Source organism: Eublepharis macularius, chromosome 3, assembly GCF_028583425.1.
Source record: "Eublepharis macularius isolate TG4126 chromosome 3, MPM_Emac_v1.0, whole genome shotgun sequence".
Taxonomy (NCBI): domain Eukaryota; kingdom Metazoa; phylum Chordata; class Lepidosauria; order Squamata; family Eublepharidae; genus Eublepharis; species Eublepharis macularius.
Genome location: NC_072792.1, coordinates 91518573 through 91543290, shown reverse-complemented (window position 1 = coordinate 91543290; position 24718 = coordinate 91518573). Strand labels below are relative to the sequence as shown.

Genomic DNA, 24718 nt, shown 5'->3' with positions numbered 1-24718 from the left:
GTCTAACTGAATAGAAATCAGTTAAATTATTAAGAACACGTGCTTTTAGTAAAAATCTGTTACAACTCTTACAATTACTCAGAGCTTTGACATGTGTCCGGTAACCTTTTAAAGTCATGTGATCTTTAATATACTGACAATGAAATCCTAAGCAGAGTTACACCCTTCTAAATCCATTTACTTCAATGAACTCAGAAGGTAGTAACTTTGCTTACAATTGCACTGTAAATGAAAAGGCTCACTCATGTTTTTAAAATTGCAGATTCATTCCAATAGCCTTATTTCACATGAAATGTAGGACTCAGTTCTAAAGCGACTTTAATGTTGTCATGGAATAGTTTTTTTTCTATATTTAAGGAATTTATGTTTTTCTTCCGAATAAGCTCCCCACAAAAGGCTTACAAAAATACCAACCAGTACAAATGAACCCAAACCCAAAGGTGCACTAAACACCTTGAACTGGCCTGAGATCCACTGGGGTTGGCTCTCAAGGCAGCAGGCATCATTGCCAGCAATCAGTGGAGGATGGGGGCAGCAGGATGGCAGGGGGACTTACCAGTAGAGATGGGCACGAACAGCATTACGGACGAAAAAAAGCCACAAACAGCCCAATCAGCTATGTTGTCGAAGGCTTTCACGGCCGGAGAACGATGGTTGTTGTGGATTTTCCGGGCTGTATAGCCGTGGTCTTGGCACAGTGTCACTGTGACACTGAGAGATCTCTGTCTTTTGGTGCTACACCTCTGAAGATACCAGCCACAGCTGCTGGCGAAACATCAGGAACTACAATGCCAAGACCACGGCAATACAGCCCGGAAAATCCACAACAACCAGCCCAATCAGCTGTTCGCGAGCAAGGCCGAATCCACACTACCTATTTGATTCCGCAGCTTTTTCGCAAGCGGCGCGCTATTCATGCAGATACTCACACGCTTTCCCGTTCCGTGTGCGCCCCCGCCATCACCGCGCCACTATTGTGCCTTCCCTCCAAACCACGTGATATTCACGGAAATCCGTTTTCTTCCTTTTTTTTTTAACAGTGCATAATGGTCGGTATACCAGTAAAGCAACCCTAGTGAGCAGCGGTTTGCACGGGAAAAGAAACAGTCACCAGAGCATGGGCATGTCACACGGGGACCATTTCCCTATTGAGTTCCCCAATTTTCAAGAGTGCGAGGTGCTAAGCTGAGCAATCCTGTATTTCCAACAACGGTCATTTCCAGTGAACGGCAGGTGTGGGAAACAAATTCAAGGTATCGGTATACCAGATAATTGACCCCTTTTTTTAAAAAAAAAAAAGGGAAGTGACGTGCACCATCAATTCTGATGGCAGAGGATGGAACTGCCCACGGTAACGCTGTACTCAGTGGCGTGTGGAGAACTGATTGCACCATGAAGACGCACCGGAAGGGTGGATGTGAGGATGCACAGCCTGGTAGCAGAATAAAGGTGATTGCCACGACAGCGCAAGATAAGCGGAAGATGAGTGAGTGTGGATTTGCCCCAAGTTGTTCATGAGGCGCCATTTTAGATGAACAAGTTGTCGTCGCAAGCCTTGATCGTGCGTTCATCTGCCGTTCGTGAAGCCAGACAGTCAGGCACCTTCAATCAATTTCCTTGGCAACAGAAGCAGCGACTGCCTGAACTCTGTCTGCACTCCTTCTGTTGCCCTGGAAACCCCAATATAAGCCCAACTTAGCTTGATGGGCATATCTTCCTTCCACGTGTGGAGCTCCAAATTGGTTACAATTGGTTACATGGGACAAGAGACCAGAGGGGAGGGAGGGGGTGTTCTGTAGCCATGGGCACTCCAGTCTCATCCCTGCAAACCCTGTTAGGCAGTTCTGCACAGACCTCCTGTTTCACTCAATGGGAAAAGGGCACTGTGCTCCCAGCTCTGGCTTTCAGTTTTAGCAGGCAGCGGAGTGGGAGACAGCTGTTGTGTTGCTATCATTTTGACAGACAAGGAGAGTGCATTGGAGCTGGGATTTTGTGTGTGTGTGTGGTGTGATAGGGATCTATCCCCTCTGGTTCCAGGGCTGCTGTCAGGCCTTGGGGCCAAGCTCAGTGGGCACCTCGGCTGAGGGCTCACACTGACAATTATTATTACTGCCTGATCTGATTCTGGTCAGGTATCTGGGAGTGCTGGGTTAGGGCTCTACCCCCTCCCTCTGGTTCCAGGGCTGCTGCCAGGCCCTGGGGCCAAGCTCAGTGGGCATCTTGGCTGAGGGCTCAAAGTGTTCTCTCCTTCTCATTCCTCCTTAATTCTTGTTTGCTGACACAATGAGGCTTTGGGCAGGGGCCAAGGGTGGCCATGGGGGAAAGTGCAAAGATTGTCCCGGTTGCCACATGGAAAGCAGTACTGGGTGGGGCTTGGGGGCAGCAGAACCTCCTGCTCCCCAAGATTCAGCTGTAGGGGCTGTGCAGGAGGCCGAAGAGGTCTTGCCACTGAGGGAAGAGGATCTCCTTAAACTTTTTGAGGAGGAGGAGAAGGGCCAGGGGTCCATGGAGGAATGATTGGTGTTCGATGAAACATCCATCCCATCCCCATCCCAAACTCTCGGTGCTGCAGTCCACCCCTCACTCCATCTTCTGGTGCCAGCTCCACAGCGCGTCCAGTAACCCTTCATCCTCCTTCCCCTGGAATAGTTAGTGAGCCATGTTTCAACTTGTTGGTATGGAGGCACTTTCGGGCCCTTCCAAATGATCCCCATGCAGTGCTGTGTCTGTGATGGCCTGGTGTGCAGGAGGCAATGACCCGAAGCACCTGAGTTCGACAGTCCTGAGTAGGCACCTGAAGATGCACCAGCTCCTCTGAGCAGGGATCAGTGAGAAGGTCACCAGAATCTACCCCAAGCAAGAAGCCTTGCCCTGAGGGTGCTGCTGGTGGGAGCGAAATGGTCAGGCAGGCCACCCTTGGGGAGGTTGTTCCCTCAGGTTCGGGGATAGTGCAGCTGAAAAGGGTGAGGACCAGGGCTCAGGAGGCGGACATTCGCGTCATGGCAGAGACAACTGCCCTATAAGGATTCCCCCTATCCGTCGTGGAGGACGTGGGCTTCCAAAGGCTGCTTCAGCACTTCACCCCATGGTTCTTCATGCCATCACGGCACACCATTGAGCATAGAATCCTGCCTGTCCTCTACCAGTCTGTGCGAGACTTGGTGCTCAGGCCAAGAACAGGCACCCAAAAACATGTGCCATGCTTGACACTGGGCTAGAGGGTATTTCTTCTCCAGGCCCAGGGGATGGATGATATTCATACTGGGAAGAACATCACCACCATGATAAAGGCAGTTCTGAGGGAGTGGACGGCCAAGGGGGAAGGGTTTGTCTGTGGCTTCATGACGACGGACGCAGGAAGCAACATGTTGGCAACCCTGAAAGAGGCATCCCTCCCGGGCCTCGTATGCATGGTGCACAAGCTGCACCTGGTAATGAGGGATGTGCCTGGGCTGGGGAGCAAGCCAAGGGACAGCTGGGATGAGGAAACATTGTGGACGTGCAATCTGCTGGACAGCTGCCGTCGCATCGTTTCCCACTTTTGCCGCAGCATCAACTCTTCCCGCAAGCTGCTTCAGAAGCAGGGGGAGGACCCCGAGCACCAACTCTTCCAGGACCAGCCAACCTGCTGGAACTCCACCTACAACATGGTAAGTCATCTGGTGGAGCAGAAGGGCTCATTGCAGGGCATCCTGTCATCAATGGATGTTCTGAGGAAGGGAGAGGAGCTGAGCATCAGCTCTATGGAATGGAGAGTCCTTACCCAGATGTCCCAGGTGCTGAAACCCTTTAAGGAGGCCACCAAGCTCTTGTGTGTGTACAAGGCCAGCCTGGGTCAGGTCATCCCCCTGATCCATGCGCTCGACCAGTTCCTGGCTCAGGAGCTCGAGCACAAGGAAGAGCTGCTACCCAGGGTCAGGGACTTTGTGAGGAGGATGCAGGAGGCATGCGTAGCCGAGTGCTTGCATCCTGTGCACCACGAGGTACTGTATGAAATAGCCTCCCTCTATGACCCCAGTATCAAGGGCAGCATCGCCATGCAGGTGGGCGAGATGCAGCACTGGAAAAAGGAGCTCCGCAGAGCGGTGCTCCATTTCCAGGCAGAGAAGGCAGTATGGAGAGAATCGGGCAGGGCCAAGGGGCAGGTGGCAGGGAAGGAGCAGGGGGGAACAGAGCCACACCAGGAGAGACCCACCCAGATGGACCCACTTAATCTCTGGACCTCGTCAGTGGGCTGTGTGGTTGGCCACAGCACAGTGGGCCTGTCTCTCGCAGTGGAGGACTCGGGGGGGGCATGGTGCGAGAGTACCTTAATCCCTTGGCGGAAAGTAGCCTCTGGGAGGCCTGGTGGGCAGACACATTGGGGGTGCTGCTGGCAAGTGGCCAAACCCCCTGCCCCCTACAGGGGAGGTGACCCGCCACTACCTCCCCGAGTCTGCCAGCCACCGACATCACCCATCTCCCTGGCATCCTGACAGGCGGGCACATGGGGGGTGCCTCTGGTGAGCGGCCAACCCCCCACCCCACCCCTTAGAGGAGAGGTGGCCCACCACCATCTCCCCAAGCCCGCCAGGCCCAGCAGCTGCCAATATCACCCACCTTAATCCTTTTGCGGAAAGTAGCCTCTGGGAGGCCTGGCAGGCGGGCACATGGGGGTGCCACCAGTGAGTGGCCAAACCCCCCCACCCCCTAGAGGGGAGGCACCCCGCCACCACCTCTGAGCCTGCCAGGCCCGGCAGCCGCCAACATCACCCATCTCCCTGGCTCCTGGAATATGGTCTCTTGAGGCCTGGCAGGTGGGCACATTGGGGGTGCCGCCAGCGAGCGGCCAGACCCCCCACCCTCAAGAATGGGAGGCGGCATGCCATGGGAGTCCTCCACTTAAACAGGGCCAAAGTCAACTGGCTCCAATTGTATCTAATGGGATTTTCCTGAGGTCATCCAATTTGGGAATGTATAACTCCAAGATCCCTATTGCAATATTGACCAAACTTGGGTGATGGCTGTAGGAGAACCTGCTGAACACTCCCTGTGAATATGGGCTCGCCAAGTGCCAAGGAGGCCGTTCTGGCCCCCACGAACAACCAACGTGTTTGTTAAACGGGTCATGTTCATCAATGTGCATTGTTCATGGATGGCATCATGTTCGTATTTTTTTTGCCGTTCGTGCCCATATCTACTTACCAGCTTGGGGCAGGCCTTGCCAATGATGTACTGACATCACTTCTGCAAGTGATGTCATTACATCACTAGCTCTCCAGAACTACTCTGGTATTTAGGAAAAAATTCTATGCTTTTACCCAAATACCATCTGGTGATGTGATGATGTCACTTGTAGGCATACAGGAAGTGACATTGTGTCACCAGTGATGTCATGATGTCACCTGGAAGAGCCTGCTGTGACCCAAGAAGTTCCCCATTTCCCTCTATTTCTCCCCGTGCAGGTCAGCTAAGAGCAGCAGGGGCATGGGATTCCCTGACAAACCCAGCCACAGGCTGAGATCTATGTTCCAAGAGCTTGTTAATTCTTGCCAAAAGTTTCTCACCTCTGGGCATGACCAGGCTTTAATTACCCGCAATAGGAGTGAAACAATAGCTCAGCTTGGATCTCACACAGCTGGCAAGCCATTTCCCTACAGCCCTCTATAAGTTGCACACTACAATGAGTATTCCATATTAACATGCTGCTCCAAAGATGTATATGGTGATGCATGCTATAAAATCAATGCTGAGCAAAGGATACTACCCAACCCCTACATCCCCTTGGGTTTGCCAGGTCCCTGGGGATGACAGGGTGTGTGTGAAGTGAGGGCAGCCCAATCTGTAGACTTACCTTGCTTGTGCTCACTCAGGAGCACTTCCACATCATGCTGGATGATATGTGACTTTTCTTCCCATCCACCCCCCCCCCCCATTTTTTTACAGCAAAGTTAAGGCAGCTTTTCTGAAGCACAGAATGATTTCTTCAGTGTAAGCCCTGGCCCTGCCTTTTGCCCCAACCCTTTCCCCTCTTGTATCCTGATTGGTTGAACAGTAGTGTGTTGGCATGCCCTTTCCACCCTGCTTTCTTCCATGGCCACTCTTAACTCAGTTCAATAATTGCTGTCATATTGTATACTGTATCTTGTGTATTCTTCCTAATCTCAGCAGTATGCATTAAATAGTCTTCTCAGCAACAGAAGCAACACTTCTCACAGTGCTTTTATTTTTCAGACCATTATTTTTTGCAATCTTTAAAAAACAACATTGTAATGTCGACAGTGAGGAACTACCTTTTTATAACCTTACGTACCCCAACTGTTATTGTATTCTTTGAATATAAGCAGCATTTTGGGACTTGGAAAGTAAAAGTCACAAACTTCTTATTTTTCACCCAACTGTTACACCCCAGTTTCATCTATATTATCAGTGTTATGTATTATGTGTGCACACTACCTTCGGCAGTATGAAGCAAATCCTCTTCTCACCAACGCAAGCTGTGTAGGAAGAAGGGTTGCCAGATTCAGGTTGGGACATTCCTGGAGATTTGGGGGGTGGAGCCTGGAGAGGGTGCAGTTTGGGAAGGGACCTCAGTAGAGTTTAATGCCATATAGTTCACCCTCCAAAGCAGCCATTTTCTCCTGGGGAACTGATCTCCGTGACCTGCAGATCAGTTGTCCTCCAGCCATCACCTGGAGGTTGGCAACCTTAGTAGGAAGGCATGTTGTATAGGTAGGTGTCTTTTTGTTATTTTCATGTACTTTGTGGTTGAGTGTGTTTCTTTAAAAAAACTGTCCAACAAAAATGTTGCAATGTTGTCACATCAATTTTTTTTTAAAAAAAATCTCTGGTTTTATGTCCAGAGAGACCCTGTGAAGAGCACTGAATCTGGCTTCTAATTTTAAAGTATCCCTCCAGAATGCCTCCACCGATCACCCACACAGATATTTATCTTTTTATTCTCATGTATTTTGTGGTCTAGTGTTTTTCTTTTTAAAAAAATATTATAGAACAACCATGTTGCAACATTGCAGCATTGTTACATCGTAAGTTTTTTTTAAAATTATCCAGTTTTATGTTCTGAGAGATCCTGCAGAGAGCACTGAATCCATCTTCTAATTCTAAAGTTTCCGTCCAAAACGCCTCCACCAATCACCACACAGGTACATTATTAAATTTGGATGCAAGTAACATTCCCCAGTCATTGAAGAACAAGTCCCATAACCTCCTCTAACATGTGCCAACAAACTAAACAAAACCCTACACTGATTAAACTGCTGACATTGCCTTCATTCCCCTGGAAGCCCGCTGCAGAAATGGGGCATTTTTATAGCACAAGGGGGAAAGCATATCAGATCAACTACCTCAACTGTGGAATTACAAGAAGCCCAAATCAGATTCAGTCCTGGTGAATCAAATACCAAGAAAAACTGGTGTAAACGAGCACGTGGGAAAGGCCCTGGTTTCTGTATTGCAGTTGGCTTGAAGAGGCATGGAAATCATTTAATGGATGTTTTACTTTGTCATTATCACTTTTACAGGAATTTGATAGGATCATCGTTCTGCTAATAAAATGTCAATAACTGGCATAAAAGTACTAAATAATTCAGATCAATTCACGTGGCAGCATAGGCTATGTTGCTTACTGAGTGTTTTATTTAAATTTAGTGGCATCAAGAGAACTATTTTTGTATCTATAAAGTACTCTCAGTGTGTCTAGTTATGCCACCTTTAAGTTTACTGGACTGAAGCCACTGCATTACCAGCTACTTTCTTTCAGTTTCCTCTACTTTAAAGTGATGATGTGCAGAGGAAGAGGAAGAAGCAGAATTAATTACTTTGAATTAATTACTTTGTTGCCATTGCTGCCAATCTAAACAGATGGAAAGATCAGAGCAACTGGTATTGGATTGGATGTTCACCAACAACTTCAAGCAGATGTCAAGTACCCAGGTACATGCAACTACAAAAGAGAGAGAATATACTACCAACACTTCATTTTAGATATCATGCCAAAACATACTTAAAGAAGCTTAACTGTGACTTGACATGTCTAAGGATGTTATCAATGTTATTTCAAAGCCTCCACAGGCTACTTTAGGGGTCCCAAAATGGTACCATGATGCCCACCAATAATTTTCCCAGTGCCTGCCAAGTGTTTTTAGAAAGTGGACAGGGCCAGGTGGGGCTTTTGTCCAGCAGCCCTTCTGAATCACCACTGGAGATTTGATTGGCTGTGCAGAATTTTTAAAATGTTGCTTTGGCTGCAGCTGCCACCACAGCACTAGGATCTTCATTTCATGACTGAAGGTGTGACTGCCTTACACACTACCACCCACCATAAGCTGGGAAGCACCAGGTCTGGGTGCTTCCCAGGCAGTAAAGGGCAGTCACAAACAACACGCTATCTGTCTAACCTCTATTATCAGGTAGAGAGCCCTGACACAAATACACAGAGGGTCTCCCCTCTCTCAGAAGTTCCACCAGACAAGCAGCCCTTTCCTTCTATTTACTTCCCCTCGCCTAGCTTCTGGCCAGAGCAACTGGAAAAACAGAATTTAAGAGTTTACTTTCCCTTGTATATGCTGCCATATATACTTCAGATATATTCATACATTGGTCAAGAGCAAAATGTTTGAGGTTTGTGTGTGTGCTTTAATTCCCCTCAGCCAATGACTTTAAACCAGCCAGGTTTAAACAAAAACAAAAATAAATTCTATTTACAACGTAGAACACTGGAGTGAATGATTTTACACACACACACGGGGTTAAACAGGGAATGTTTCAATGTATCAGAACAGGTTTGTAACAGCCAGCAATATATTTTTTGTCTTCTCTCATCAGCTCCAAAGACCTTCTCTCCCTCTCCCCAACGAACTCCACTGGCATGCTGTCACTGGCTCAGCATTCTATCCACTCTCATTGGTTGTTTCGTAGGAGAGGAAGAGCTGGGCCCAGTCCTGTCCATCATAGAAGGTAAGCCATTTTGTGGCAGATAACTGCTCCATAATCCATGAGCATCCACTTTTTTATATATAGCTTTACAATTTATGACTTTCATACCACTTTATAAATATACAGGAAACAATTATACAATAGGATGAATCATTGTTAGGTTTGGATCTACTTCAAATAGAAGTAGGGAGAAACTATTCCTTAGCACCCTATCAGAAGATAGATAGCCTCTACTGGTACGTACTCAAGGGAATATACAGCATATGTCTCACTTGCTGATAGAGGCTGTTTCCCCACGCCTTAAACACTCACTGAATGCTGGTGGTGCTGTTGCGCGATTTCTGACATCACCATTTCCAAAATGGAGGCAGGCAGTTATTCCATTTTCATGGTGTCACAAAAATGGGATCATAACTGCCTGCTTCTGTTTTGGAAATGGTGATGTCAGAAATTGCGCAACAGAGCCATCAGCAATCCGTGAGTGTTTAAGATGTGGGGAAATGGCCACAGTTGCCTACTCTGGGTTGGGAAACTCCTGCTGATTTGGGGGTAAAGCCTGCAGAGCATAGGGTTTGGGAAGAGGAGGGACTTCAATGGAGTATAATGCCATAGAATCCACCCTCTAAAGCAGCCATTTTCTCTGGGGAAACTGAACTCTGTTATTTAGAGATCAGTTGTAATTCTGGGAGATCTTCAGGTCTCACGTGGAGGTTGGCAACCCTAGCTTCTGACCAGTCTTTTATTCTATCATTTTCCACATAGATAAATTCTGGAAATGAGAACAGCATGCATAGAATCGGATAGCTGGTTTTATTAGACTTGCTATAATTCATAGTATCCATGTCACTGAAACTCTTTTTTCATTTAAAATCTTATCTAAATTTCTAAAGTCTTATCTGATTTTTCCGAAACTGCTTTCTGAAAGAGCATTCTATTTAGCCCAGCAGTGGAACTACTCTCACAGCTCCATGATATAGAAGAAGAGTTGTATAAAACTCCATTGTCAGACTGTGAGAATCAGCTAGGTCCAAAGCTGCAAGAAAACACAGCAAGCAAGCTTCAGAGGGAAATTTTCCCCTTCTTTCATTTTCTTTTGCCAGTGTATGAATACTTTTATTTTGTTTAGTATTCCATCACTAACTTTCAGTGGCCCTTCTTCCTGTTTATGCATCTGTGTCTATATGTTTACATGTTTTATTAGATGTTATATATAGAGATAGTCTCTTGTATTTTACAGCTTGTTTTTATGTTGAGACTGTTCACCACCTTGGGGATCTTAAGTTGGGTGGAAAGGTGGGATACTAATGTTTTAAATAAAAATAACTTTTAAAATAATTTTCTGGCAGCAAATAAGAGGGTTGATAAGGGAGAAAAATAGAAAATGTCATTAAAGGATTGCATACAAGAAAGAATGAAGTCCTAGTACAACTAGCAGTACTCAGCATGGTCTGGAAACATCTGTAGTTCATATGATTATCATCAGCATCTCATAGGGATGCCAGCTCCAAGTTGAGAAATTCCTGGAGATCTGCGCGGTGAAACCTGGAGAAAGTGGGTTTTGGGGAGGGAAAAGACCTTGGAATGGCATAATTCCATAGAGTCCACCCCCCCCAAAGTAGCCATTTTCTCCAGGTGAATTGATCTCTGTGGCCTGGAGACCAGTTGTAACTCTGAGAGATCTCCAGCCACTACCTGGAGGCTGCACAAACAAGGAAGTCCGAGAAGCCACAAACACAATGATATGACTTTATTGGTTCTATACCTTCAGAACCCACGCTAAAGGCACCATATGTACAAACAAAAAGCCAGTGAGTCAATGCAAATAAAGCTCCTGGCTGGAGTTGGCAACAGGCTGGCCGGCTGAGGCTTTAATCCCGTTTCGCGCTATTTGCTTCCTCAAAAGCCATGTTATGTCTGTCCCAGAATTTGGATCTGTAGGATCTCTCTGCTACTCTCTGCTACTTATTTCTGGGCCCCAGAAATAAACTACCTGGAAGACATTAGAGAGTAGCAGAGAGATCCTACAGATCCAAATTCCGGGACAGACATAACGTGGCTTTTGAGGAAGCAAATAGCGCAAAACGGGATTAAAGCCTCAAGCCGGCCAACCCGTTGCCAACTCCAGCCAGGAGCTTTATTTGCATTGACTCACTGGCTTTTTGTTTGTGCATGGTGCCTTTAACGTGGGTTCTGAAGGTATAGAACCAATAAAGTTGTATCATTGTGTTTGTGGCTTCTCGGACTTCCTCCTTGTTTGGGCTATCTCCAAAGCCACTCCCTCCCATTTTTTTCTTTACTACCTGGAGGCTAGCAACCCTAGCATCTCATGTCCCACACCACCAAAAAGCAGTAGGAAAAGTGAAGCTCCAGAAAAACAAGGACATTTTTTAAAAAAAATAAACATAAAAATACACATACACACGCATTATTTCATAGCATAAAGCAACTAACAAAGAGTAATGCATGTAAACAAAATGCTAAAAAATCACTGATTTCACAAAATTCAATAGATACCACCTAACAGACCCCAAAATTAGTTTAAAATAAGTAACCCATCCTATAGTTCCAAAAGTACATTTAGCAGGCAGTTCAACCCCAGACACAATCACTGTCTATGTTACCACTTCACTTTCATTACTTATCTTTGGAACACCTCTCTAGCGTGAAGCATGATTTATGTATAAAGCAACAGACGTCATTCAGTGGCAGAGAAGTCACCCATCTTCAAGTAATTATTTTGCTATGTGAGCTTCTTGCAGACCGTTTAAACAAGTGTTGTCTCTTTGCAGTTCAGAATTTCATGAGTAGATTATCATTGTACACCACATGTCATATTCACCTCTGTAAATACCAATTCTTATACCTGTTACAAAGGCATTACATTACATGCTTAAACTCTATATGTTATTCCAGTCCATTTAAGGCTTCAGACTGTAGTATGACTCCATCATGCCCTTTATTTTAATCACTACCACCACTGTTTCAACAGAATAACAGCATGCTACACCTATGTCCTGTCAACTCCTCCTCCTTTTAAAAGTCAAGTCTGCTTGTCATAAGCAAACCTGCTGACTTCAACCTGTAAAAAACCCTGGATTCTTGAAAGTGTGTGAATTCTCATGTCACTGATCTTGACCACAAATAGTTATTAAATTAGCTATTTAATAATATTTTAAGCCAGGTTTTTTTCCCTTGAAAAAGCATAACTCAATTTTTCAACCTTTGGTGGGAAGTTGGCCACCATTTTGTCTCCACCTTTTTCAACTTTGTATATCAAACTTTTTTTTAAAAGCAGACTCACCAAACAGTTACAAGCCTCAGTCATCCCTAAACAGTCTGGTCCTGTACTACCTGGATAAAAGAACACCTGGAAAGTACATGTAAACTATTCTGGACTCTTTAGAGAGAAAAAATGGGAAAGAATTTTGCCCAGGCGGTTCATGTCTCAGGCCCAGCTTCACTTTAGCTCTTACAGCCAAAATGTTGATCAGAATTTCTAAGGTTTAAGAAAACACAAGGTGTATATTAAGACTAGAAAACAAATGAGCATCTGTACTGGCTCAGATGTGGAGTCAGCCACTGAACTATTAACAAATAGAATAGTGCCAACACACATCTGTGCAGGTCATCAACAGCCCCCCATAGATCATTTTTATCTACCATATATTGGAGACCATCACAATAATAGTACCAGAGGAGTTAGCCGTGTTAGTCTGTAGTAGCAAAATCAAAAAGAGTCCAGTAGCACCTTTAAGACTAACCAATTTTATTTTATTGTAGCATAAGCTTTCGAGAATCAAGTTCTCTTCATCAGATGCCTGATCCGGATCAGGCATCTGATGAAGAGAACTTGATTCTCGAAAGCTTATGCTACAATAAAATAAAATTGGTTAATCTTAAAGGTGCTACTGGACTCTTTTTGATTTTACAATAATAGTAGGTATACTAGCCATTTAAGGACATAGTCACATATATGGTATCAGAACAATTACAGCTCTAATCAAATTCCTATCAATAGAATAGAAAGTTCCAGCAGAAATCAGAGACAGACTGATACATGGTCAATCACACAGTAAAACCTTGCAGGTTTATTAACTGTTCATACCTTTGTTTCCCATTCATTTGTCCAGTACCCTTAGGACACTCAAAGAGTAGGTGTTTAAGGCAGGAAAAGAGTTCCATCCATATTAACAGAGGGGCAGTCTCTATTAGAAAACCACCGATAATGATACGCCGACTAAGATTCGGGTACAAGTAGCACCTTACAGATCAACTAGATTTCCAGGGTATGAGCTTGCGAGAATCAGAGCTCCCTGTCTCTCAAACGCTCATAACCCTGGGAATCGAGTTGGTCTTTAAGGTGAATTTTGCTCTTCTACTACCGACCAACACAGCTACCCACCCGATAAGACGTCTGTCTGTGCTCGCAACCAAAAAGGACAAGAGAAACTACTACCAGAGTTCCAGTGAGGTCGCCTTTTTGAATTAACAGCTTTACGTTGTAAGTATTGTATATAGATAATCGACTGTGGAAACGAGGAGAGCTCTTTGCAACGCTAGCCCATATATGAAGAAAAAAGACGGATCACCTTAATTCCCTGAGTCAAGCGTTCCCCCGAAAGCTTAACGTGGAGCTGGCCCGAGGTAAGGGAGCACGGCTCTTTTTTGCTCACTTTCAGCCCAGGCGCAGAACGACTCCTTTCCTCACAGGCTCCTTCCACAGGGAGCTGCCTCAGCGCCGCTCCCGCCGAGCGCCCTTCCCTGAGGTGAGAAGCAAGAATAATAAAACCCCTCCGGGCTGGAAGGGACGTCAACGCGAGCGCGCACTCCGCTGCTCGCCGCGGGGAGGTGTCTCTTGCGCGTCTGGGCAGGAGGCGGTCGTTTCCTGCAGCCAACCTGCCTTCAGCCTTTTATCACTTCACCCCACAGGCAGGCAGCATTAATGTCCTATTATTCACCTGCAGGAACCGAGAAGGACAGAAAGAGAGGAGGGGCCACCTGTGCCACTCGGTGGAGAAATCACTAACTTCCTTCCTCATAGCGGCAAACAAAAGGGTTTAAATAACAAAGAAGTTAATAAATAGCATTCGCGAAGAAGTAAATCCAGCTGACCACAATAAAACTTAATTCTGAGGAAGCATGTTTATTAGTAGCCCCAGCATCTCAGAGGGGAATTCCGTGATGCCCAGAGCTTCCTATGAGATACTGACAAGTGCCAGCCAGTCTGACTGAATTTTAAATTTATTTTAGCAAAAGCTTTTGTCAGATATATACACACATATATAGTATAAACTCGATGTGTATATAAGTAAAGATAGAAATACAAATATGTGAACAGCATGTTAACAGGCCAAAAAAAGAGGGAGTGATAATTCAATGCAAAATTCAAAGGCTCCCTGGTTGAATTGTTGTTATCTCTGGTTGAAAGGATGGGGTAGTAGGTGATGCAAAAGACCTCTGCTTGAGATCGTGGAGAACCACTGCCAGTCAGAGTAGATCATAAAATCATAGAGTTGGAAGGTGTCCTACTGTTCATCTAGTCCAACTCCCTGCCCCATGCAGGAACAGCCTAAAGCATCCTCGGCAAGTATTTATCCAGCCGCTTCTTGAAGGCTGCCAATGAGGGGGAACCCACTCCATCCTTAGGCAGCCCATTCCACTGCTGAATTACTCTTAAGTGAAGAAGTTTTTCCTGATGTCCGGCCTGTACCTTCCCTCCTGCAGTTTAAACCAATTGTTTTGAGGCCTATCCTCTGTTGTCAACAGAATCAGCTCCCTCCCCTAAGTGACAGCCTTTTAAATACTTAAAGAGAGCAGTCGTGTCTCCCCTCAATATTGACCTTGATAGACCAGTGGTTTGTCTCCGTGTAAGGCTTGTGTTCTGATAACACTGACCTAGTACCATTAACTTTAGAAACCTTTTAAAAAATATCATAGCCTGGGTCTGAACTAAGCAGACCACATGGTGCTACCAGCGTTGCAAAGGCCGCTTGGCTCAGCCTTTTGTAGAACTCTTTTTAATGTCCCATTCTGCTGCTGGGAGCATGTGAAGTAACGAAAAAGAGAGGACCTCTGAACACAACCAGAATTCCTTTCCTTCTCCACCACTTCCCTCCTCAAACACACACCCCTAAGATTATGTGGGAATGGGGATTCTTGGTCAAATTGTGTGGTTTCTAGAAAAGTTTTAGTCCTAGTCATTTTTAAAAGAAATTTAGCACTGGTACACTCTTTAATGAGGCCTCAAGGAGTTTGTTAACTGCATCTTCGCCTTCCAGAAAGCTCTGTCAATTTCACCTCTCTAAAACTGTGTAGGATCACAACCAGAGGGCACTGAGGAATGGAAATGGGCTGGAGCTGCCTTCTAGAGTCGGATTTGGAGAGGTTATAAAGGGCTGAAGTTTCCCTTCTGGCATTTCATAGCCCCTTCTCAAAGCTCCAGTATGTAGGAAAGCCTTTGCCTTGCCACCAGCTCTGTCTTTTTAAATTATCCTTCCTGGCTGACGTTGCATTTCCCAACACATGTTCTTCACGTGTCAGATGTCTTGTAATCCCACTTTCTTCATGATGGTAGGCCATGCCTTATACAGGTGTGTTTATTTGCATTGTTTTCCAACTCTGTAATCCTATTATTTATTAGAGGTCTTTGCTGTTTGTTTGGATTTTTAAAATATTTTGTCATTTGTCTTGAAAGTGAGAGAGGCAGACTATAAACAAAGTAAATAAAAATAAATATGGCAAAGGGCCAAGACTGAAAAATTGAATAAAATCTTTAATTTAAATTTTAAAATGACCTTTTTAAAAAGAGAGAGAGATAGAGAGAGAGAAATATACCTTAAATGGTGAGTAGATCTATAGGGATTCCCCCCCCCCGCCACCATAAGTATTACTTTGTGGTGTTTACATAGAAATACATTTATCTTTTCACATACTTTTTTAAAAACTCAGAAACTGGTGAACACTTTGAGGAGAATTTTTTTAACTAAATGAATAGTATCCAGTGCAGCTTTACATCAGCAACCTTATTTTCTGTAGGTTAAGAGAAGCTTGAAGAAAATGAAGGCTACAGTCCTTGTGTAGTGGTAAAAGTGATGTATTGTCCTTCTTCTGCCATGGAAGCTTACTAGATGATCATGGGACAGTCACACATTCTCAGCCTAACCTACCTCACAGGGTTGTTGTGGGGATAAAAATAGAGGAGAGGTGAATGATGTACAGTGCAATCCTAAACAGAGTTACAATGGGTGTAGTAAGGTACAATTATGCTTAAGACTGCACTGCTAAGCCAATTTGTGTTCCTATTGAGGAAAAGGGGTATAAATAAATTAATTAATTAAAATACTGAGTTTAGTAGCATGTACTTCTGAATATATACACTATAGTACTGATCTGTACAGTGTGGGTTGTGGATTATAGGCAGAATAGAAAATAAGGATTAATTAAAATAAATATTTTACTAGCATTAGAAAAATTTCTTCTTATTTTTCATAGGTCTTCTTGTTTGTTCCGTTTTAAGTTTTCAGTAGCTAGCTATAACTCATATTAGGGATATAAAAGTGACAAGGATTGTTAGATTAATCTTGCATTCCCTCTCACATGGATGGGTGAGGAAATTCATATGATCTCATTTCCTAAACATGATGTGGACTACACAGTGAGATCACCTTAAAAATACAAGTAAGGAAGTCAACCTGAAATGTGAGGAGAAGAGCCTTTGGTATCATTCATAAAACACTCATGACTATTTATTTGGAGTGAAGCAAATAAAACTATCATTCTGGTTCATTCTCTGCCGTGTAATGACCAGGTGATCTTGATTCAGAGACTATCTCTCCAGCTTAACCTACTGAACAGGCTAGTTGTGTGGATAAAATGGGGGGATAATAATAAATAAATAGAGTTTTTATATAGGAGCCAAATGGAACTATGGATGACAGGGAAAGCTAAGTATAATGACATCTCCAGTTTAAGAGAGATGTATATCATAAGCAATGTGACTATAAAGTAACTTGTTTGTCCTTAATATAACTTACAGTCCATTCCCGTACATGTTTATTCAGAAGTAAGCTACATTGTAATCGCTTGAATACTGAGCTTAGCCTAGAGCTTAGCCTAAACTTGTCAGAACTTGGAAGCTAAGCAGGGTCGGTCACTATACAGAGGAAGGCAGTGGCAAACCACCTCTGCTCATCTCTTGCCTAGAACACCCCATGGATGGGATCACTGAGTCAGCTGCTACATAATGGCATGTTCTTTTTCTTCACGCCACACTGTATTTAATGGAATTTACTTCTTAGTTAATGTGGATGGGATTGCAGCCTTAGATGGTTTGAAGTTAAATTGAAAAATGAAGGTCAAAGAGGGTTTGCAGCTTTTCTGGCAGGGTTAGCACATAGAGCTTTCTCAATATGGTGTGATAGGGAAAGCTTTCCTTGCTGAATATCTGCTTGCTCTGGACAGAGCTCAAGCATCATATCTTCATATCTCTGAGCCCAGTACTAGTTTATAAAACACATACACACGCAAACTGATACTATAATATAATCTCATCAGTCATATTAGAAAATTGTTTTATTTCTGAAATTACACAAATGGATCATACCACATAATGGGCCCCAGTAAAGTATATTCACTCTCCCCAATGCTTGGCCCAGGTAATACAGTTTCTGAAAGAGCAGGAGCCCTGCCAGAAGGGAAGAATGGCAACTATAGATAAAAATTATTGTTTTTATTTTCTTTTGCTTTATTTATACTCTGCCTTCTCCACCAAAGGTGACCCAATCCAATTTACATTATTCTCCTTCCCTCCATTTTCTGTGAGGTACACTAGGCTGAGTATAATCAAAAAGAGTCCAGTAGCACCTTTAAGACTAACCAATTTTATTGGTTAGTCTTAAATAAAATAAAATAAAATTGGTTAGTCTTAAAGGTGCTACTGGACTCTTTTTGATTTTGCCACTACAGACTAACACGGCTAACTCCTCTGGAACTAGGCTGAGTATGTATGACTGGCCCAAGGTCACCCAGCAAGATGCAATGGCAGAGCTGAATTTGAATCTTTGTCTCCCAGATCATAGTCTGATGCTCTAACCACCACACCACTCTGGCTGGCTGGTAGAAGAGAGTATATCAGGCAGTCATCAATAGGTTCCCAGTTATTCACACAGTAATACAACACCAGAAGAATGAGATCTACCATGGAAAGACAGGTACCTTCTCCCACCCAGGATTACCATGTTAAATCAGGAATTCAGTACTGCAGACCATAACCCCTATCGGTTATGTGGCCTGATACAGGACCGATGCAGACAAAAGTTCTCATACAGGATGTTGGAAAGTGCCCTTAGTGTGAGCAACAATCACTTAAACTAGACTAATACCTTTGAGCTAATCTGAACAGGTTGTTCTACAGAATTTTTCTTCTGCTGCAATTACGGTGCAGATCTCTTTATGACTGCTCAGGAACAAATTGTTTAACTATCATTGCCAAATATTTCAGTACTGTTCCATCCAATATTAGGATTCCCCCTTTTTTAAAAGTTCCTATTTTATTGTTTATGAAATTGAAACAAATTATCCATTTAGGCTACTATCTGACTTCTTTGTAAGCAGTCAGCCCGGCCTCCACCATTTTAACAGCAATTTTTATATGGCTGCTTGTGATATTAACAGTGTACAGGCCTTTGGAGTTTAAAATGGCTACTGTATTGCCACCAGAGAGCCTGTAACAGTTGCTACTTCCCGCTCGGGAGAACACGGCATGAATGGAATGCCGCACAGGAATGCGGAGTGATTGAGAAGCGATTGGATTTACTATCTCTCCGGCCCCGCCAGTGCCCAGTGCAACAAAGGTCTCGCAGAGTGATCCCCACTTAGCACATTCCTTTCCCTCCCTCTGTGATGAGACCTCCTGTCCATGACTGAAGAGCTAACCAAATGACATTCATAAGTATATACAGTCGTTCCTGGAACAGTGCGTTCCCCACCTAAATTCATTAACTTAGCTCTGGTGGACTTCTTCAGCAAACTATCCTTTTTGTGCAGCTCTAGAACTAGTTTTACATTTGTATTTACACACCCCAGCAGCTGCCAATCAAGGTACTCAAGCCCTTTATTAAACCCAGGAACTGACCATTGTAGTCTTTGTTCTGACTGCTAGGTGGGTTCTCCCACCTCAGGGCACATTTTACCTATAAAGGTAGGCCTTGGCCTCATTCAAATTGTGTAAGCTTTCTGGCTTCTCCCTTAGGGTCACTTCCCTAAGCCTCTTGCTCTCTTAGTCGAGGATGCTGGCGTTCGAAGCTACTCTCTTCCTCCATGGACTGGGCCCCTTCTCCAGGATAGGTAGATATATTTGCTCCCTCTCTCTCTCTATCCCCAATTTCTGGCTAAACTTCCTAGGTCTCTCTCTCTCTCTGTGTAATTATGTTCCCCCAGTAATTTGTATGTATGTGCATGAAGTTCTTGTGTTCAATAAAAGTTATTGTTTGATATTAAGCACCAGACTCACTTGTTCTGTCTCAGAAGGGACCTGGTATACACTGGTGATAGATCCCCGTTACCGCCTCTCATATAGCTATCTTCCTTGCTTGCTAATTCCCCCACAAATCATATTTATTGCAAGGAGACCACTTCTGGTAACATTTTATTTTCTACTAAGATAAGCCCTGGATGTGCTTCTATCATGTTTGAACTAGCATTTTCCTTGAAGCATTTTAGGGGTAAATCTAACCAATTTATCTCTGGCATGTCAACCACTGCGAAGCAACAATGGAACCAGAATTAAGCAAATAACATGATTCAACAGAAATAACTGAGTAACTATCTGAAATGAGCCACACACTTCATGTTTTTTGACCCTGTCAAAGAACACAGGACAGGCATGACTTTCCTGCAAAGTGTGCCTTGTAAAGAAAAAGCAAGCACACAAAAATTATAAAGTCAGAATGAAAACTTGTTCATATAGTGAAACTCCCTTTTAACTATCACACACACTTCATACAAATTGTGATTGCTGATACTACACAGCAGTGTGCTTCATGCAAAAGTTACCATGGAAGTCACATGACACTGCTTTATATTGAGTCAGACAATAATCCATCGTCAGTATTATCTATTCAGACAGGCAACAGTGCTCCAGGACCGCAGGTGGAAGCCTTTTACATCACCTGCTGCCACCTGGTAATTTTTAACTGAAGATGCTGAGGACTGAACCCGGGATTTTCTGCATGCAAAGCAGAGGCTCTTCTACTGAGCCAAAGTCCATTTCCTTAAGACAAAACACATTTTTAAAGGATATTAACAAGCATAGCCATGAAATTACTTTTCCTTTGTTTCACCCATCCATTTGCTCTTCCCCAGTTCACAGTACCCTAGAGAAGAAAATCTCTCAGCATCTTTCATACATGGTTTTTACTGATACTGGAAGTTAACTGTTTATTAGTTGACATGATGTTTGGAAAATTTGTGACAGCCGATGGCTTTAGACAATAAACTCTGACTGACTGACTGACTGACTGACTGACTGACTGACTGACTGACTGACTGACTGACATACATTGTTTTTGTATATAAGAAATCAAATACACTAAGTGTGTAGTTTGTAACATTCAGATTTTACATCTGCTTTCTTATCTGTGTTACTTTTATTTTTTGTTTTATGGGGCTGGTTGGAGAGTGTAATAGTTGTTTCTTCCATCCACTGCTAGCCAGTTGCTCGTTGTCTTTATTCCTGTTGGTTTTATGTTACAGATATTTTACTAAAATTGTATGGTTCTATGTTGTCAAGCCATCAGAGGTATATTTTATGGAGGAGTATAAATATTTTAAATACATTAACAAATATGTGTACAAGAAAGTATAAGTTTTAAACAGATGAGGCTTTCAGCAAGCACTTGAAATTGAGTGCTGTAGGTCAGAACAGACTTTTAAAAATATTCTTAGGTTTTGTGAGCACAAGTTGAGCCACTGTTCGAAACCTTCAAGTTTTCTTGGCTCTTTCTGGGTTTTCTAAATAAATATTTCATAAGCAACCTGAACTTGAAAGCCTCTTCAGAATCTTTTCACAACTCTTTTTGGATCTTTTCACTGTCTCTTTTTTATTTTTTGTTTAAAACAATTATTTATTAGTGCAAAAATATTAAAAAAACATAAAAAAGCAAATATGAGAGAGAGAGAAAGAAAGAATACAATGCTGGCTACAAAAGATGTCCAAATATCTAAATATAAGTTCATGCTAGGGTTGTCAGGTCCTCCTGGCAGGAGGTGGGGGACTTAGCACCTACCTGCTCTGCTGTCTTTTGCGTGCACGCACCTGGGCCTGCGTGACGACATCACTTCCAGGAAGCGACATCATTGCGTGGGCTGCCGCCACCCTGGGAGCACTCCCGTGCTCCGTGGGGGGGGGTTGAATCGGGCCCAAATCAGGCTGGATTTGGGCCAATTCGGCCTGAATCGGGCTGCTGTGGAGCATGGGGGCGCTCCCACACTCCACAGCAGCCCGATCTGGGCTGATTCAGGCCCAAATCAGCACAGAAAAGGCTGCAGAGTGCAGGAGTGCTCCTCGTGCCGCAGAGGCCTGATCTGGGCTGATTTGGGCCTGGATTGGGCTGGATCAAGTCCATGGGACCACACCGCACTGCCCGCGAGCACACCCCCAGCAGGCCTGTGTCTCCCCCACTGGCCAGGTAAGTGGGGACAGGGGGGGTGGAGGGTGGGAGTGGGGGATCCCCGCTCCCAGTGGGAGACTGGCAACCCTCATCCATGCACAGTTGCCTTCTATATGTGGTATGTTCAAATGTTGATAAGTTTAAAAGGTCTTCAATCCAGTGATCTATAGGAGGTTGGCTTTTGACTTTATAATATTGAAATATAAGTCTTTTAGCAACTGTAAGGGCACAGAGGGTCCATTTCTGTTGACCATAGGTTAGCAGACAAGCAGTTGAACAGTGCATTAACATCCTCAAAAATAAATGAGTTTTCTAACATGCAGGGCCAAATGACTAAACATGACCAAAGCATATGCTTAAGAGATGGCTCATGGCTTTCTGTACCTACAGCACCAACTGCAGCAGGAGTCTATTGAAGACACCCTAATTTACCTTTTCATGCCTGATCTACTGCCCACTGCCTTATCCCCTGTGGCCTCTTTGGTGTTTCCTCTGAATGTTTTCCTACTGTCTAGAACAGAAAATTATAAAAAAGAAGAAAAGTTTATTATAAGGAAGATTTTCATTTAAGTAAGAGGTATGGGGAAAGTTACCTTACATTGTATTGTCGAAGGCTTTCACGGCCGGAGAACGATGGTTGTTGGGGGTTTTCCGGGCTGTATTGCCGTGGTCTTGGCATTGTAGTTCCTGACGTTTCGCCAGCAGCTGTGGCTGGCATCTTCAGAGGTGTAGCACCAAAAGACAGGATCAGGATCAGGATCAGGATCAGGCTGTCTTTTGGTGCTACACCTCTGAAGATGCCAGCCACAGCTGCTGGCGAAACGTCAGGAACTACAATGTCAAGACCACGGCAATACAGCCCGGAAAACCCCCAACAACCATTACCTTACATTCTCCCTTGCCTTCCATGCAACTCTTAAGTAGAGGCATCTCAGGTTTCAAACTGAAGAATGAATTTCATAGAACAGTAATTGTCTCTTTCTCTGTTTTTTTCCTTTCTAAATATAAAAATAACTTGAGAAATTCTACCTAAAATGTCAACTCAAATATTTCTTGCTAGGACTTTTCAGACTGATTGAGGAGGATTGATTGAGGATACAAGGAACACAGGAAATGTTTCTCTGTTTTCAGCTGAATGAAAGATAGATGCCACAAACTAGCTAAAACCAGTGCTGAAATACACAATCTAATTATACATGGTCTAATTATAGCACCAGTTACTATTAATGGATAACGAGAGATTAGAAGGTTTCTGTATCAAAAACATCTCTGGTTCTTAGAGTTACTCCCCGTGTGTTTTTCATATTAAAAAGGTTTAAGATTTAAGAATTCTTTATTTGGTTACGATACGAGCATAGTTCTTATTTATAAGCGAAAAGGATCTAGCCTGAGCAAATCTCTTTCACACAAGAGGAAGTCTCCCTTAGAATATTTGTCTCACATAAGCAAATTCACTGTATACTAGTCAATGACAATAGAACAAAAGGGGCATGGCATAATGCTGATCAGCAAGGAAGATGCAAATTTTCACATTACCTGTGGTTGGAATTTTATTCTGTTCTTGAAGCTGATATCTCCTACCAGGTCTGCATCACATTAGAAACATGACTCAGCTGTAAATCCAGTTAAACAGGTCATTTAAATGCATTTGTGTGACCCCAGCAGCCCAAGTAAATCTGGCTTCTGATAAAGCGAGCCATTTTATGACTGGCTGCTAACTTCACACAAATATTTTAATTCTATAGGTCAAGGTATCCTAGTGAATAATAATTAAAACAATTGTTACACGTCAGCAAAGTTACCTTCTGTTCTAAGAGCAAGTAGAGTTAGGGGGTTTTCCATGTGGACAGGCTTGTGTCGTTTTCTCACTGCTGCTGCAGCACAGCGACAGTGCAGCCTCCACGTCAAGCTTCCCTGCCATTTCCTTGCCACAGTCCCCTTTCTTTCTTTTTCTTTCTTTCTTTCTTTCTTTCTTTCTTTCTTTCTTTCTTTCTTTCTTTCTTTCTTTCTTTCTTTCTTTCTTTCTTTCTTTCTTTCTTTCTTTCTTTCTTTCTTTCTTGTTAGTTGTTTGTTCATGAGTAGTTCAAGCCTGCTTGATTGGTTACTTTCTGCATATTAAAGCAATATGGCCACATATTATGCATTTTATGCATGCATAGTCTCACACAGCTTGATCAGAGTCCCTCCAGAAAGACTGACAACTGGCCAGGAAAAATGTTCTGCCCTTTAACAGAGGTTTAATGTGCAGTTAATGAGTTACAAATGTCCACAGTTCAATTTTAAAAAACCATAAATATAATATATAAACAATACAATCAAGCTTTTGATGGCATGGAGCTAAATAACATCATTTGAGAATTGCTACACATCAAACTGATGTTAAGGGACATCTAGAAATACCAATTTAAAAGCTGGCCAACCCTACCTCCAAGACTGTAACCTGGAACAGACCAGGAGACCTCTAATGTTGTTTGAGCATTCCCTCCAATCAACCATGAGCCCGTAGACCTAGGGGCCTTAGCAGAGGAACTCTGCTTTAAGAGCCACCCCAACAGAAGACTCCATCAATCTCCCCCCCCCATAGTATTGGGGGACAATACTATGATGCCACTTCTGGTCATGTAACCAGAAGTGATGTCAGAATGTTGTGGCGGCATACGACATTATTTTCCCTCCCCATTTTCTCCTACATTAGCAGCGTTCTGAGAACAATCAATTGGACACTCACTAGTAAAAAGTTATGGTACAAATTACACAGAAGTCAGGCATAATTTTCTCACTCTCTCATATTCAGACTCATTAATCCTGGGGCTATTAATTTCAACTAGACATGGGCATGAACTGCATTACGAACTTCAAAAACCCACGAAATTGGCAATTGCACAATCACGATCCGGCAGTTCATGATTGTCCTCGACAAAAGAACCAGTGTTTGAAAGAAGCCTGGTTCGGTGCATTTGGCCATGGTTCGGGAAGCCAGACAGTCAGGCACCAGCAATCAATTCCCCTGGAAACGGAGCTGGGGGAATGCCTGAACTGTGTCTGCGCTCCTTCTGTCGCTGTCATAGCCCAGTCTGAGAGTGAGGTCTCCTCTGGAGGAGAGGAGCCTCGTGTAG

The 24718-nt window shown here is 43.7% G+C and overlaps 1 protein-coding gene across 2 annotated transcripts in view; it reads right to left on the bottom strand.

Moving 5' to 3' along the window:
* Positions 1 to 23433, bottom strand: part of TMPRSS2 (transmembrane serine protease 2) — a 78845-nt gene extending 55412 nt beyond the window's left edge. The window contains exon 1 of one of the 2 annotated variants that reach the window (XM_054974891.1): positions 23405 to 23433. The gene's annotated coding sequence lies outside the window, so the exon portion shown is untranslated. Of the gene's footprint in view, positions 1 to 13523; positions 13800 to 23404 lie in introns of those variants that run through there. The other variant, XM_054974890.1, reaches the window with a different exon arrangement.
* Between the last annotated feature and the right edge of the window lie 1285 nt (positions 23434 to 24718).